General features: G+C 23.3%; 1 long non-coding RNA gene across 1 annotated transcript in view; it reads right to left on the bottom strand.

Moving 5' to 3' along the window:
• Positions 1 to 16737, bottom strand: part of LOC117175049 — a 31258-nt gene extending 14521 nt beyond the window's left edge. The window contains exons 1-2 of the long non-coding RNA XR_004467420.1: positions 16636 to 16737; positions 9461 to 9508 (exon numbers count right to left, since the gene is read on the bottom strand). This is a non-coding gene — a long non-coding RNA (uncharacterized LOC117175049). The remainder of the gene's footprint in view (positions 1 to 9460; positions 9509 to 16635) is intronic.
• Positions 16738 to 17464: the final 727 nt, after the last annotated feature.

Raw genomic sequence — 17464 nt, 5'->3', positions numbered from 1 at the left:
TTACATTTAGCAAAAATAATTTTTAAACAAATTTTTATTGTTTACAACTATCTTCTCTTATAGTAATGATAGACAGTTGCGGTTTGTACTGAAATTTTTTATTTTCTACCCACTTTTTTCTTAGTAAAGTAATAAATAATTCAAGTTAACGAGCATCGTTGTTTAAACAATTTATCAATGTTTATAACTATCACCTCTTATATAAGTGCTGAAAATTTGCGTTTTTCCAAACTCTTACAATTTTGGTAAACTTTTCACTTAGTGGGGTAATAAGTAATGCAAGTTAACAAAGATGCTTATTTAGACAATTTATTATTGTTTATTACAATATTATCTTAGATTAATGATAGGAAGTAGCTTTTTTCCGAAATCTTTAGTTTTGCTTTGATTTTTTAGTTATGAACAAATAATAAGTGAAGCATAACTAGAATACTTTTTCAAATATTGTTGTATTGTTTTAAGTTCATTATCTTCGCTCTTTTCCCAATTGAAAAAAAATTAAATTAGGTCTATGTAGGAAATTCGAAGGAAAGTAGGGATATGTAGGAATATGTTTCTCTATTAATTTTATTTATTTATAACTAAAAAGGTAAAAAAAGTTAAACATTTAAAAAAACTGCAATATTTTGACACTTACCTAAAAAAAGATAGTTGCAAACAATAATCAATTAATTAAACAACTATTTTTGATGAACTTGCATTAATTATTACTGTACTAAGTGAAAAGTAGACAAAAAATAAAAAAATAAAGAAAAAACCATAACTGTTTAGTTGTAATAGAGAAGATGATAGGTATGAAAAATAATAATTTGTTTAAATAGTTATTTTTGCTATTCTAAATAAAATATTAACTCCTGCCAAGTGAAAAATTAAAAAAATTAAAATGAATGAAAAAACCGCTATTTCCAGCATTATTAAAAGATAATCTTATTAACAACAATACATTGTTTAAATAGTTATTTTTGTTAACATGAAGTAACCGCCACCTCACTCTAATTAAAAGCTGGACAAAAGTTGGGCTTGAAACAATAATAATTTTTTTAAACAATTTATGTGAACATCAATTACTATTATTTTTATGTGGATTTGAACAAATTTCAGGGCGATATGTATAAAAATCCAAAAACAATTTAGATCAAGGAAATATTAGAAAATAAGATAAATGAGCCATATCAATGATTAAATTGATTTTTTTATCATTTCAACTATTTCAAGGGATGAAAAGAGAATTGTAATCTTTCGTATTCTGTTTTTCTTCGTCACAGATTGTTTATTGTTTTACAAACGTCTGGAACTTCTGGCCAAATGTTTGTTTAAGTTGGCTCCGAGCTTCGCTGGTCTTCGCGAAAATCACAAATGGCCCTGATGTTTTGTTGAATTTCAGGTTACTCTACTTTACCCGGGAAAATAAAAATAAAAAAGTTCATAGTCGTTAGGAACCACTTTCCTCTCACTTAGAGACGAAAACAAGCGTTACACTATCCAAATATTTTGTTTTAAATTTAAACGAGTTACTTTTAACTAATATTACATATATTATTCAATGTCAAAGAAATTACGGAATAATAAATAAATAATAGGAAAATTAGAAACAAAGAAGAAAAAGTGCATTTAGATTAATTTTAATTTGATTAAAAATGGGTCCAGTTTCAAAAAGAAGAAGAGAGAATGTAAACGTTTATATATGAAAGTTTATAGTAGTTTGGGAAACGATGCAAACTTTTTATAGATTTTTAGAAGCACAGGTTTTTTAGCAGGCTCTAAATAATTCAGTTTTAAATGGAATAATTTTTTATGTGAAGTGCTAAAAATGGTGTATTATTAAATTTATAGCCTTTAAAATCTAATTCAGGACAATGCAGGATTCTTACATTAAAGATTTTTTTTATCGTGCTTTATATAATTAAATATTAAATGAAAGACGTTTTTATTTGAAGTGCTGAAAATGGAATATTAACAAATTTATAGCTTTTGAAATTTAATTTATAGCCACACCAATCTGGCAGATTTCAAATGAAAATTAAAAAATTGTACACACAAAATTGGAATAATACTATTTTTTGAAAAGCTATTTCTAAATTGAAAATTTGATTTTTTAATAATAAGAAACTGAAATTACGCTCCAAGTTTGGGACGCAATATCAAAATTACTGTATGAGAAATATTTTACTTAAAATACTTATAAGGAAAAAGTTTTAACTTTTATTTATTTTGGGATCCTTATTCAATAAATTGACAATTAATAAATAATAAAAGAGGAAATTTGAACAATGAAGAACATTATTAAATTTATAAATTTTTAACGACAAATGTAATAGTTGTTATTTAAACCAGATAAGATTTTAATTTTAAAACTAAAACAGTTGAATTTACCCAGAAAACGCGAATTTTTTGCAAAATAGTTGAACCCTAAATTGAAACAAAATTCTTTTAAACCAAACAGTAGAATATTTATCCAAAAACATTCAATTTCTACCAAAAGAGTTGCTAATAAAGAAAATGTCATCTAAACTCTAGAATTTTCCAGCCAAAAAGAGAATTTTTTAGAAACCAGTTGAATTTTCAACAAAAAGTTAATTTTTATCAAACAATTGAAGTTTCCACGCAAAGAAAAAGGAATTTTTAGTTAAAAATTTTTTTTTCAAAGCAGTTGACTTTTAATTTTCAACCAAAAACAAAAGCAAAAAAAAACAAATTTTCATGAAAATAGTTCAATTACCATCCTAATGGATTAAATATGGAGTAAAAATGAGAAATTTTCTCACAAAAAATAAATTTTTAACAAAATACTTTAACTTTAATTGAATAGTTGAACTTATAAACCAAAAAGATTACTTTTTACCAAGAATATTAATTTATTACCAAGAAAGACGAATTTTAAACAAAATACAAGCAATTTCCAAAAATAAATATATTTTCAATTAAAAATTAAATTTTCAGTTCCAAAAATTAATTTTCAACAAAAAAGGTAATTTTTTCTAAATATTTTCAAATATGACCTTTCATTTCCTTCAGGATTCTTGTTTAATAAATATAAATTTATTGAATCATAAAAATCATAAAAAAATAGAACAATGGAGAAAAATGGTGAATTTCTAAATTTTCAAGGAAAAATAGAATAATTGATATTTCTACCGCCAGAAAAGACTAATTTAAAAAAAAAACTGTCGAAATAAAAAAATGCGACTTTTCTGCAAAATATTTGAAATCTGAATTTACAGAAATTCCAAACTTCACAATGAAATTTGGATCCAAAAAGGATGGTTTTTGTGGTAATAGACTTTTTTTCAATTTAAAAAACATTCATTTTCCACCAAAAAGACGAACTTTCAAGAAAAAATGTATGCATGAATATTCAACTAAAAAAAATCATTCGTCAACAGTAAATGTAACAGTTAAATTTAAAGTCCGAAAATTTATTTTCCAACGAATCAGAAATTAATTTCAACAACATAGTTATATTTTCAACCAAAAAAAAATTAATTTTCAACTAAAATAGTGAATCTTAAACCATCCAGAAAATATTTTAATTTTTAAACAAAAACCGTTAAACTCAAAACTTCAAAACCTAGAAAATAACTGGATTAAAAAAAAATAAAGAAATTTAAATCAAGAAGAAAAACTTTAAATAAATGTTAAAAATTAAGCAATTTTTAATTAAAATTTTTAAATAATTGAATAAGTCCCAAAAAAATACATAAAATTCTATACTTTAAAAGACTGAAAAGATAAAAAATAAATACATTTTTATTTTCAAGCTCATTAATAAATATTATTTCAGTGTTAAGCATTTAAAAATAAAAATAAATCAATTTTACAAATTAAAAATGAACCATTTTCAAATTCAGTGTTTAAAACTGAAATTTTTCTGAATTTGAACTGCTTAAAAATTGTACCATGTAAAAATAATAGCCTTTAACATTTTAAATTCACAACTCTTACAACTGAAAAATTTTTAAAAATTTAAAAATTTACTTCGGTATATACTTTATGTAAAAAGATATCTTCAAATTTTAAAACTTGAATTTTTAATCTACGAAACGGAAATAATATTCTAAATTTTAAAGAATACATCTAATTTATTTTATAAAAAATATTGTATTTAAAATTCAAATATAAAAAATGTGAACTGCCATTTAATTTAAGATATTTGTTTATTAGATAAAAATTACTGATTTAAAAATAAATAATAAAGAAATTTGAACAAAGATGGGGAATTAATTTTTATTTTTATTCCATCAAAAATGGATGAAGGTTTTAATCAATATAATTTAGAATGTTTAAGTTCTTTCTAAATTTTAATTTGCCTGTTCATTATACTTTTAAGCTTGGAAGTTCATCTCCTATATTTCTAAAAGCTTTTAACTCAGAAGCTCTAAATTAGATTGTTTTCATTTTTAAATTTGAATTTTCTCAAAGGGAAGGCAAACTTTGGAACTTTCCAATTTTTTTAAATTGCGACCGTCAAAATTGAGTTTTTGAAAAATTGAAATCTTTCTGATTAAGAATTTTTGTTTTTGAAATCTTTGAAATATAATTTGTTTCATCAAAAGCTTTCAGATTCAACATCCTTTGAATTTAACAACAGCTTTTTAGTTTGCAATATATATTATGTAAGTATTTGAAATTTAGGCTTTTTGATATGTTTGAATGTTGAAAAGCTCTCAAATTCTTGCCAATTTTTTAGTAATTTCATTAATTCAAGAAATTAATCTAGTATGTGAAAATAACATAAACTATACAATGTTACAGAATAAACAATATTTTAAATTTAAATATTTAATGTTTAACAAAATTTTACTGTAGAAGCATAGCTAGACGATACTGAATCAAAAACTTTCAAATTTTCTGAAATTGAATTATAGTCGTTCAAAACTAACTAAATAATAGAACATTTTTTCAAGAAGAAACTTCCTGCTTGCATTATGATTGCTATATAATTAACAATAAAAAGTTTTACAAAATTAAAATAATTCAAAGCAGTTTACTTTCACAATCCCAATTTTAAAATTGTTCACTTTATACTTTGATTTTTTCGTTCTAAGTGTTTTCAAAGAGGAATTAATAAAAAATTGCAAATATTTAATGTTTTTTGGACAATTAAGCTTCTAAAAAACGCGCAATAATTGTTGTTGAAAAACTGATTGTCTTTTTATTGCTTGAAGTTATTTTGCATATTAAATTTCAAATTTTGACAAATAAATCAACAAAAAATCCTTGTTGGCGAGAAAGCTCCTAGAAGAACTTATAAAAAATGATAGAAATTTGTGACTTTCAAATTATACTAGGTAATAAATTATTTCAAATATTATAAAAGTTTTATGTAATTTTTTATGGAAATTATGAATAAAAACACGAGTTTGCAACAAAATAGTTAAATTTTCAATCGAAAGAATAAATTTTAATTTTTAATGATAGTTTTTTTTTAATTACAACAATTCTTGTACATTCAACAAAATAGTTGAATTTTTTAACAAAAAAAATTAATCAACAAAAAATGAAATAGTTTTATTTTTAAATAAAAAACTTTAATTTTCTAAAGAAAAAGTATTTTTAACAAATTAGTTAAATTTGCAATTAAATGAATAAATCATCAAATTATATGATAAATTTATAATCAAGCAGATAAATTTTCAAATAAATATATCAATTTTCAAACAAAAATGGAAGTTATATTTTAAATTAAAAATATATATTGTCAAAAAAAATCCAGAAAACAGGCATAAATGACCAAAGGGATGAATTGGGTTCTCAAATGATGAATCCTAAAAAATTAATATTCAATCGAAAATATAATTTTTTGTTACCGAGAAAATTAACTTACTACCAAAAAAGATGAATTTGAACAAAATATATAAATTTCTTATTAATTAGTTGAACTTTTAACTAAAAAACAAATATTTTCAACTTAAAATGCAACAGTTAAATTTTTAGTTTCAAAAATTAATTTTAAACAGAAAATAAAACGAATTTTTACCAAAAAGGTTATATTTTCAACAAAAGTGATGAATGTTTTACCAAACAAATAATATTTTAACAAAGTAAATCAACGTTTAAGCAAATAGTAGAATTTTGAAAAGAACAAGATAAATTCCAAACGAAAAATATATTTGTAGACTTTTCAACGAAATATTAAAATTTTCAACCATAGACATTTTATTTTTCACTAAATTTCTAACCCAAAATATTAATTTTCTATAAAAAAGTCGACTTTTAAACATAATACATGAATTTTTAAACTAAAAAAATAGATTTTCATTAAAAAACGAATTTTTAAGGAAAGAGGTATAAAAAAAGGACATTAATTTTCTATCAACTACCGAACAAGATGAGTTCCAAAAAAAGGGTTCAATTTTCTATGAAATAAATTAATTTTCAACTAAAAATCTGAAATTTTAACCAGAAAAATGAATTTTTATTTAAAATTCCTAATTCTTTACCAACAATTTTCAAAATAATAGGGAGCAAGGACTGAAGGGATGAATTTTAAACTAAATTGAAGAATCCTAAAACAATGCATTTTAACCCAAAAAGAAGACATTTTAACTAAGAACATTAATTTACTACAAAAATCTCAAAACAAATGAAAAAAATTCCTTCTAACTACTTGAATTTTCAACTCAAGAGATATATTTTTAAGCGAAAATAGAATATTTATAATTTCAATTAAAAAATTATTATTTAAATAACACAAAGAATTTTTAACAAAAAAGTACAATTTTTAACACATTTACAATCTGTACAATTAGTGAAGAAAAATTTTCACAAAAAATAAATTTTTAACAAAATACTTCAAAATTCAGCTAAATAGTTCAATTTTCAACTAAGAACATCAGTTCACTAACAAAAACTTTTTGAGCGGAAACATTATTCACAATAAAAAATTGATTTTTCACAAAATGAGGGTGTACGACAAATGGGATGCATTTTCAATTAAAATGATAGATCATAAAAGACGAAGTTTCTCTTCTTCTCGAAATTCGGGATGACTAGTCGAATATTTTTTATGAACTTAGATGGTCATCACTGTTTCCAAATCCATGAAGTTTTCGCAACCAGAAACAGCGAAAAAAAATTTCAGCAAAAAAAAAAATTTTTAAGCAAAAAGATGATTTTCTAACTAAGAGCATTAATTTGCTATAGAAAAAGATGAATTTTCAACAAAATATGTTAATTTTTTGTCAATCGGTTGAATTTTCGAATAAAAAAAAATACATATTTAACTAAAAATGAAATTTTTAATTAATTTTCAATAAAGGACTTAAACATTAAACCAAACAGTTGACATTCCAAACAAAGCGATTTCTTTTTGATCAAAAGCATTAATTTGTAAAGAAAAAATATGAATTTCACGCCAAAAAGATACTTTTATAATCAAGATTTTATTAGTTGAATTTTCATTCCAAAAAATTAATCTTTAACCAAAAAAAATCGAATTTAAACAAAATAGTTCAATTTTCTCACAAAGAAATTAATTTTTAACTAAAATAATGAATTTTCTAGTGAAAACATAAATTTCCAAACAAGAAGATGAACTTTTATCTAACTGAAGGAGATTAATTTTGTACTAAAAGTGTAATTTTCATCAAAATACACCAATTCTCAAATCGAGAATAAAAATTTTTAATTAAAATTATCAAAAATAACAAAATTTGATAGTTATATTTTTAATAAAAAAATTATTTCTAAATAAAAAAATGGATTTTCAACAAAATAAGGGTGTACGACAAAAAGGATGATTTTTTATTTTAAATGATGGATGGTCATCCGCTTTTCCAACTCCCCAAATTTTTCGGGACTAGAAAGAGCAAAAAAATACCAAAAAGATAATTTTTTAACTAAGAACATTAATTTACTATAAAGAAGGATGAATTTTCTGCCAATTAGTTGAATTTATAGCTCAAAAAGATATATTTTCAACTAAGAATGAAATAGTTAAATTTTCAGCACAAATAAATTTCCAACCAAAAATACAACGAATTTTCAATAAATAGAAAAATTAAATTTCCAACAATAGAGATAAATGCCTGGCAAAAAAAAAACATTTTTAAGAACTTTGTACAAATTCTAACCACATGGTAGAATTTTTAGCCGAACAAGATCACAGTAAACCCCAGAAACAAATTTTATCTTTTAAAAAGATAAAAACGTTGCATCACGTTTATCTGATGAAAGATAAAATTTATCTGAAAAAAAGATAAAATTTATCTGACGGAAATATTATTTTGACATAGGTTATATGTCAGACGGCTTCATCTATTTTCACAGAAAAATGTCCTTCATAAATTTAAAAATCATAAATTTTAAAAGTCTGAGTAAGAACATTCAGCCAACTTCAGTCCCTTACTTTGGTTGAAGAAATCTTGAGTTTTTTATCGACCCTGATGTAGACTTCAAAAATGGTAAACAAACACTATTTGGTATAAACTAACCAAAGTGCAGACTGTGTATTAAGTAAATGTAGGTGAGTGATTTTTGGATTTAAAATAAGTGAAATAAAGTGAGAATATTTAAAATTGAATACCGCCAGGATCTTTAAATTTATTAAGGACATTTTTTCTGTGAAAATAGACGCAGTCGTCTAACATATAACCTATGTCAAAAAATATTTACGTCAGATAAACTTTATCTTTTTTTCAGTTAAATTTTATCTTTTTTCAGATAAATTTTATCTTTCGTCAGATAAACGTGATGCAACGTTTTTATCTTTTTGAAAGATAAAATTTATTCCTGGGGTTTACTGTGATGAATTCCAAACCAAAAATATAATACCAGACATTCAACAAAACTGTTCAAAAGCGCTTGCATTTACTGATAAAAACTACAAAATAAATAAAAAAACTAAAATAAATATTTGGAAAACTTGAGTAAATTTATCCCATTTTTCTTATTGTTTATCCTATAAGTTATAATTTGTTTATTGTGTGTAAAGTTGAAAGTAGGTAAGTGTGTTTTGTTTGAGAGGTATATTAGCAGCATTCTGCGAAAAGGGAATAATAATTTTGACGTCATCTCGTCATCGGTCCAGTCACAACAGCCATAACGGATAAATTTATCCGGAGGTCGTCAACCGTCCCTTAAAATCATACATTTGCAGTCAGAGAGCGCTATTAGTACAGAAATATAAGTGAAGGGAGAGAAGAAGCTACAAGTGTTGTTTGCTGGATCATAGTGCCAGAAATGCAGGAAGTCAGAATGCGAGATGATTTCATTATTTTATTATTATTATTTTTTAACAAAGGGAGAAAATCGTGGCATTTCGAATTTATTTTATTGCAACCACCAGCGCGTGCAACACAAGAGTTGGCATGTTTACAATGCATGCTACATGTCCGAGAGTCTTCTAATGTCCCTACCGGAGATTATTATAGAGTTAGAAACGTGTTCCTCTCGCTCAACCATAACATCTTTTGCTTGAATTTTGTCTGAACAATTTTTATTTTTTATTCTTTCAACTCACCTTTGACAAACAGGAACTCTGACTGATGACGCGACTGCATTCCATGCACTATTTTCAAACAAAAATACCAAAATTATATGCACTGATGAAATCCATCGGTTTAAATTATCCTATCTTTTGAGTCTTCAACCAAAAAAGGACAAATTAATGAAAATAGAATACTTGAACTTTGCATTTAGAGAATTAAGAAACAAAACTATTTTTAACAAAATAGATGAATTTTGAAGCAAAAAGATTAATTTTCTCCCCAAAAAACCGAATTTCTAACTAACGATAAGAATTTTAAGTCAAAAAGTTAAATTTGAAATAAAAAAGATTAATTCTCAACAAAATGAAAAGACATATTTTCAAAAAAAATATTTAAATCTTCAAACAAACAGATGAATTTTCAACTAGAATAATGAAACATTCGTCAAAGGGATACAAAGAATTTCAAGTTTCATTAAAGGCTTTGAAATAAACAAAAAATCCTCACAAGAAGGTTAATTTTTAACAAAAAAGACAAATTTTCCTAAAAATAAGGCAAATTTTTTAATGTTTACAAAGACGAACTTTCAACCAAATCTTTAAATTCTCAAACAGTTAAAAATTAACTTGCAACTGAATAAAATTTCAACCAAATATTTCAATTTTCAACAAAACATGAATTTTCAACTAAAATGCTGGATCTTCAACAAAAACAAAATAATTTTTAACACAGCATTTCAATTTTTAAACAAGTAGTTAAATTTTGAACTAAAATTCTGAATCTTCAACCATATAAGTAAATTTTTTACAAAGTAGTTCAACTTTCAACCAAGTTTCAACCAAGAATTTTCAAATAAGTTTAATTTTTAACTAAAAAAGTATAATTTTGAAGAAAAACGGATATTTTTAACAAAATATTGCAATATTATGCCAACAGCTGAATTTTATGTGAAATGATAAATCAGTTTAACTACCGAACAAATAGTGCAATTGGCAACCAAAAAATATAAATTTATAATCAACAAGTTGAATTTCATACTAAAAAAAAAATTATTTTTAACAAAAAATGCTCTTTTTTGAACAAAATATTTAAATTTTCAACTGAAAAAGATCAATCAGCTAAATAGTTTAATTTTCAAAACAAAACATTAAATTTGTGCCAGAAACAATGATTTGTAACCAAAAAAGACGAATTAGCAACAAGAATTTTCAACGAAAAAGTTTAATTTTCAACTAATAAGAAAATTAATTTTCTACCAAAAATCAATTTCTTTTTAACAAAATAGTTAAATTTTAAACTAACAAAAAATCAATTTTCAACAAAAGAGATGAATTTTCTACTGAAATGATGAATATTTAACAAAAAAATTAATTTATAACAATGCGTATCAACTTTCTAATAAATGGTTCAATTGTCAAACAACAAAAATTTAATTTGCGCCAATAATAATTTTCCTCCAAATAAGAAGAATTTTTAACAAAATAAAAGAATTTTCAACCAAAAAGTTCTTTTTTCATCTAGTATGAAAATTAATTTTTCACCAAAAACAAGCCAAATACTTACATTTTCAATTAAAAGAACATGGTCAATGTTCAGAAAGAAAAAAATATTGTTAAACAAATTAGTTAAATTTTCAACTGAAAAAGATCATCTTTCAACCAAATAGTTCAATTTTGAACAAAAACATATAAATTTTCAATTAGAATACTGGATCTTCGACAACAACAAAATAATTTTTAACAAAGTATTTAAGTTTTTAAGAAAGCAGTTAAATTTTAACTAAAATTCTGAATCTTCAACCATAAAAATGAATTCTTTATAAAATAGTTCAATTTTCAACCAAGTAGTTCAATTTTCCGCCAAAAATGATGCATTTTCTATCGGAAAAGAAGAATTTTCCAAGAAGAAGTTTAATTTTTAACTAAAAAGGGATAATTTTTAGGAAGAAAGAATATTTTTAAACAAAATATGTCAATATTAAGCCGAAACCGCTGAATTTCAAGTGGAATGTTCAATCAATTCCACTATCAAACAAGTAAAAAAATTTCCGAACAAACACGATACATTTATAAGCAACAAGTTGAATTTTCAACTCAAAAAAAGTTATTTTTGAACAGAAAAACCTCTTTTTTAAACAACATATTAAAATTTTCAATGTAAAAGGATCAATTTTTAAACAAAGAGATATATTTTCCACGTAAATGATAAATATCAATTGAAAAAGTATTTTTTTAACAAAGAAGTAACTTTTGAAAAAAATAAAGTTTTCTGAAAAAAATATTTACATTTTCAACTTAAAAAAAATTATTATTGTTCAGAAAAAAAAATTGCTAAATAAAATAATTAAATTTTCAACCAAAGAAGATCGATTTCAACCAAAAAGATTAATTTTATACTGAAATGATTAATATTGAACAAAAAGTACATTTATAATAATGCAGTTTAATTTTCTACTAATTGGTTCAATTTTCAAACAAAAAAATTAATTTTGCGCCAATATTAATTTTTTTTAATAAGACGATCTTTTAACAAATTGCAAGAGTTTTCAATCAAAAAGTTTAGTTTTGACCTAATAAGAATGAATTTTTTTACCAAAAATAAACAAAATATTTATAATTTTAATTTAAAAAAAATGATCAATGTTTAAAAAAATTGTTAAACAAAATACTTAAATTTTCAACTAAAAAAGATCAATTTTCAACCAAGGAAATGAATTTTCTACTGAAATTATGAATATTAAACCAAAAAATACATTCATAAGAAGGCGGTTCAACTTTCAACTAACAAGATGAGTTTTCAAACAAAAAAATTAATTTCACGTAAAGAATATTAATTTTCAACCAAATGTTTAATTTGGCAACAAAATTTCAATTTTCAAGTAAAAGTGGAATACTTAAACATTCAGTTAAAAAATTAATTTTTAACGAAAAAAAAAAAATTCTTAACAAAGCAATTAAATTTTCAAACAAGGAGATGAATTTTGAACTGAAGTGATGAAACTTCAGCAACAAAAAGTAATTTTTAACAAAGTAATTATAATTTCAACCAAGTAGGAAAAGTTTCAATACAAAAAATGAATTTAGCGACAAGAAGATTAATTTTCTACCAAGAAAGACGAAGTTTCAACAAAGTAAACAAATTTTTAAACAAATAGTTGATTTTTCAACGAAAAAATTTATTTTCAAGAAAAAATAAAATACCTAAAACTTCAAATAAAAAATTAATTTTCAACGAAAAAAAATTTTCCAAAAAATAGTTAAATTTTGAATCCTAGAGATGAATTTTTAACTAAAATTATGAAACCTCAACAAAAAAAGGTTAATCCTAACAAGGTATTCAAACTTTCGACCAAGTAGTAAAATTTTCAATAAAAACAAATTTTCAACATAATAACTAAATTTTAAACAAAATAATGAAAGTTTTAACCGAAAAGAGTAGTTTTCAACCATTTACATTTTTTCAAACAAGAAAAGAAAAATTTTTTTAACAAAAAAACACATAATTATTTGAAAAAATACTTGAGTTTTAATTATTTAAATAGTTTTTAATTGTTAAAATGTAACTTTTGAATTAAATGCGGCAAAAAAGTGTAGTTTTGTGTGCAAATTATTTAAACAATTTTATTAGGTTTCCCTATGATTACAATTTCTCATGAATTACCTATAATATATTTTTTAATTCACAGTGTTTAAACACTTTTTTCAATAAAAATTGTAATGAATAGTGTCAAAATAAAAAGAATTAATGAAAGTTGTTTAAAAATGAATGGGAGATTGGACGAACATGCTTTATACCAGTCAGGTGTTAAATTTAGAAAAAAAGTTTAAACAGTTAACAAAAATTGAATGGACAATCGTGCTCATGATTGTTTAAAGCTGTCGTTTTTTGCCTCTAAAAAGAAAAGTCGACAACCTCGAATTAATTTAAAAAAATTATTATTAAAAATTATTATAATAATGTTCAGAAGTTGAAGAAGTCTTTTTTAGTTTTAATTAAGTAGATATCTGAAAAAGCTCTTTTTTTCTCTACTAGTTAAATTAGAAAACCTAAAAATATAGGGAATAGTTTATTTGAAACTTTTAACATAAAAAGTTTTTAACTTATATTAATGCTTGAGTGAAAATTCAGGTTACTGGCGAAGCTATTTCAAATTTTTTTAAAGGAATAATGAATGAAACATTTCAGCAGATAAATTTAAAAAAATTATTACATTGAAGAAAGTATACTGTAAGCATGTCGAAGTAAAATACCTAAGTGGTGATTATTTAAATTAAATAAAACATCTATTTACAACTTCTACTACTTTTTAATTACTTTTTTTAGTGTCTGATTGATTTCATTAATGTAATATTAGTATATGCATTTTTTCTTTCATTATTTTAAATTTATTACCTTATAGGTGAATTTTTTAAATAAAAACGATGGTTAAATGAATAGGAATCTGTTATGTAAAATATTTATATAGATTCCAACTTTTATTTTATAATTTGAACCAGTTTAATTTTAAATAGTTTTATAAATCGGAGATGTTTATTAAAATTATTTTTCAACTTTGGTGCTTATATTACTAAAGAGTTTTAGAAATATAAAATCTCTAATGCCAGCGGTTTAGAATATAACATTTTTTTAACTTATAAAAAAAATAACTATTTCCTATTATTTATATATTTATGTGCTTATGTAATATCTTACAAGCATCGCACTTTTTACAACAATAAACCGACTATTTTTGCTGATTATGAATAAATTGCGAAAATATTGTTAAGAAAAAATAAAAATATTTAAATATGGCCTAAATTAATTTACAAGTGGTTATTTATAAGAAGGTTTAATACATTATTTATTTTTTATACAAATTTCGTCGACCAAGTTTAATAATTTTATAGAATATTATTAATATAGAATATTATTATTAATATAGAATATATTTGACAGACCATAAAATTCAATTAGAATAGACGTGGAAATTCTAATTTATAACGAGCTTAGACTAATTGATAGGTACAATGAATAGCACACTATTCTTTCACACAGAAAAAACATGATTCTTAAAATAACATTTTATAGCTACGAGAAGACGTCATGCAGGATTATGTCTCGGAAATATTTTTGGAAATCTTTTAAAGAGTTTTATGCTGCAATCCGCACAAAACTGTAAAATCCACCAAATTAGAAGAGAATTTAATTATTTCAAAATTCTCTGATCAAATAATCATTTAATTTTGATTATTTATTTGATACAGCTTATTGCAAAAATAAAGTTGCAATAGGGAGACTGAAAAATCCGGAAAAATAAAATTCCCGATAATGGAAAATTCTCGAAAACTAAAATTCCCGATATTGGGAAATTCTCAATTAAAATTCCCGAATAATAAAATTCTCGAATAATAAAATTCCCAACAGTTTGTAATATTACCGAATTTTAACATCCCTAAAGAGTAAAATTTTCGAATTATAAAATGCCCAAATTTAGACAAATAAAAAAAAGTTGCTTAACACTATTTATTTATTAAAAATAAAATAATAACATATTTTAATCAAAGAAAAAGGTTTTCCTACTTTTTAAAGTTACAAAAAATCTTACTTGAATTCAAAATAACATTAGTGAAAAAATATATTTCTGAATGAAAAGTTTTGTTTGAAAATGTGCATAGTTTAAAAAAATTACAAAGAATTCTGTAAAGTTTGTTTAGAAAATATTTTTATGTTCGTAGAAAATTAAAAAGGAAATTTCTTTTTTCATGCGAGGTACACGTGTTTTTAAATTTACATTTTAATAAAATTATTATAAAATTAGTGTTATTTTAAATTCAAACAATATTTGGAAAAACTTGAAACAATAACAATCTGAAACAATTTTCTTAGTTTTTTTTTAATTGGGGAATTTTATAGTTGTGATATTTTATTATTCGAGAATTTTCCGATACAGGATTCTTATTTTTCGGCAATTTTATAATTTCGAGAATTTTATCATTCGAGAATTTTCGTTTTAGAGAATTCTACAGTGTCGGAAACTTTATTTTTCGGGATTATTTAGTCGTCCCAAATAATTAAAGTAATGTATAAAATAAAAAAAAGATTGATTAAATAAAAATAATCAATATAATCCCAAAATTAACGCTAGTTGTATATTTAAATAAAATTATTTAAAAATTCAGTAAGAAAAGTATCAAGCAATTAAATTTTTAAAAATAAGAAAATGTTCAATCCGCCAAAGATTTTTTTAAAGTAGTGTGATAATGAATCAATTACAGGTCGCGCAATAGGATATGTAAGTATAATCGATCAAAATTATAAAAAAATATTTTAAATATATATTAAGAACGGATAAAAATATTTATAAATATGGGGAAAATTATTATATTCACGATTTATTAGATTTTGAATTTTTGATTTTAAAACATCTTCTCATTTTACAGTATCTTGAATTAGTATTAAGCATCACCGGACATGTTTTAAAATTATTACGCAAAAATAGTGATAATTATTCACTTATAAAATTATTTCTTATTTATAAAATTTTCTCAAATATAATTTAAATAATATAAGCGCGCATTGTTAATGGTTTAAATAATTTATTTTAAATTTATCCTAAGATATTAACGAAGCGTGAATCGAAAAAATTTGAACTGTTTTTTTAAATCGTGATCTTTAAAATATTGAACTCTATCAATTATTAAAAAATGGGATCAATATTATTTAATAATTTTTTAAATCAATTTTGTAGTTTGGGGCAGGCGCGGGACGAGATATTTTTCGTACTTTTTATTTGTAATTTCTAAACCAAGTATTCCAAAGCTTTTAAATTTGACTAAATTGTGCTTTAATATAATTAATTTACACAGATAATTTAAAAGCAAAATTTATTATTTAACGAAAAAGTAGAAAATGACTTATACTTAGTGGTCAAATTTCAGGCCATCACTCTTAAAGTAATCTATGAAATAAACTAATAATTATTCAATAAAAATATTAAATATAATCCAAAAATAAACAATAATTGTATTTTCAAATAAAATTATTTTCAAATTCTCTTTGTTGGACAGAATTTTTAAAATATAAATCAAAATTTTGAATAACGTATATAGAAAATAGGCTGTTTAACATCAACGGCGAGGATTAGTTGTAAAATTATAAAACGTAAAAAAAAGTATGAGGCAAAATAAAGAAACAAAAGGAAGAAACAAAAATTAAATAAGTTCCTTACCTTTAAAAATAAAAAAGGAATAATTTATAAAAATCACGAAAATCCTAAAAAAATCACTCCATGGAGGTTTTCTCGGATGTACAATATCCATGATAGTGCGGAGGACGTCCAAATGCTAACTGACTTCTGCATTTCATTCAAGAAGGCGTCGGTGGACGTCGGGACGCCTCGCGCACGCGCTCCTGACTTTTCTTATTTCTTAACCGAATATCCTCAAGCTCTTCGTGTTACACGCAACCCCATTTTTTTTATTTTTTTTTTATAGCGATTGGAGCGAATCAGGCGATATTAATAAGTCGATTTATAAAACGAATCCATTTCCGGAATAAAAACGCCAGGTGTGTATTTTCCGATTGCGAATCAATCTATATATCTATGGCAAACGTTTCACAGGAATGAATTTGACACTTTACATTAATTTTAGTTTTGAAAGAAATTGATCAAATGTTTAGTATTTCTTAGTGTTTAAAAAAAAGTTTGATCACTTTAATTTTTCAATGATTTCATAAAGGTTTCTTTAATGCATAAACAGTAAAAACAGATTAAAGATTTTTGAACTTAAAAATCAATTTTTGAATTTTAAATTTTTAGAGAAAAGTAGGCGCTGAACGGCTTCAGGGTGCTTTTTTGTAGCCGCTTAAAACTTCTATTTAGGTCTGAACTGAATTTAAGTACAAAATATTTTTTAATTAAAAAAAAAACTTAACAGATTGCTTTTTTATTCTCTTTAAAATTTTTTTTATTATTATCTTTTCCTATAAATAATGCTAAAAATTGGCTTTTGGTGCACTTGTTTAGTTTCCCTAACTAAATATTTTTGCGACTACTT

This window comes from Belonocnema kinseyi, chromosome 6 (assembly GCF_010883055.1).
Source record: "Belonocnema kinseyi isolate 2016_QV_RU_SX_M_011 chromosome 6, B_treatae_v1, whole genome shotgun sequence".
NCBI lineage: Eukaryota > Metazoa > Arthropoda > Insecta > Hymenoptera > Cynipidae > Belonocnema > Belonocnema kinseyi.
The sequence above is the reverse complement of the archived record's forward strand: the minus strand, read 5'-3'. Positions and strand labels throughout refer to the sequence as shown.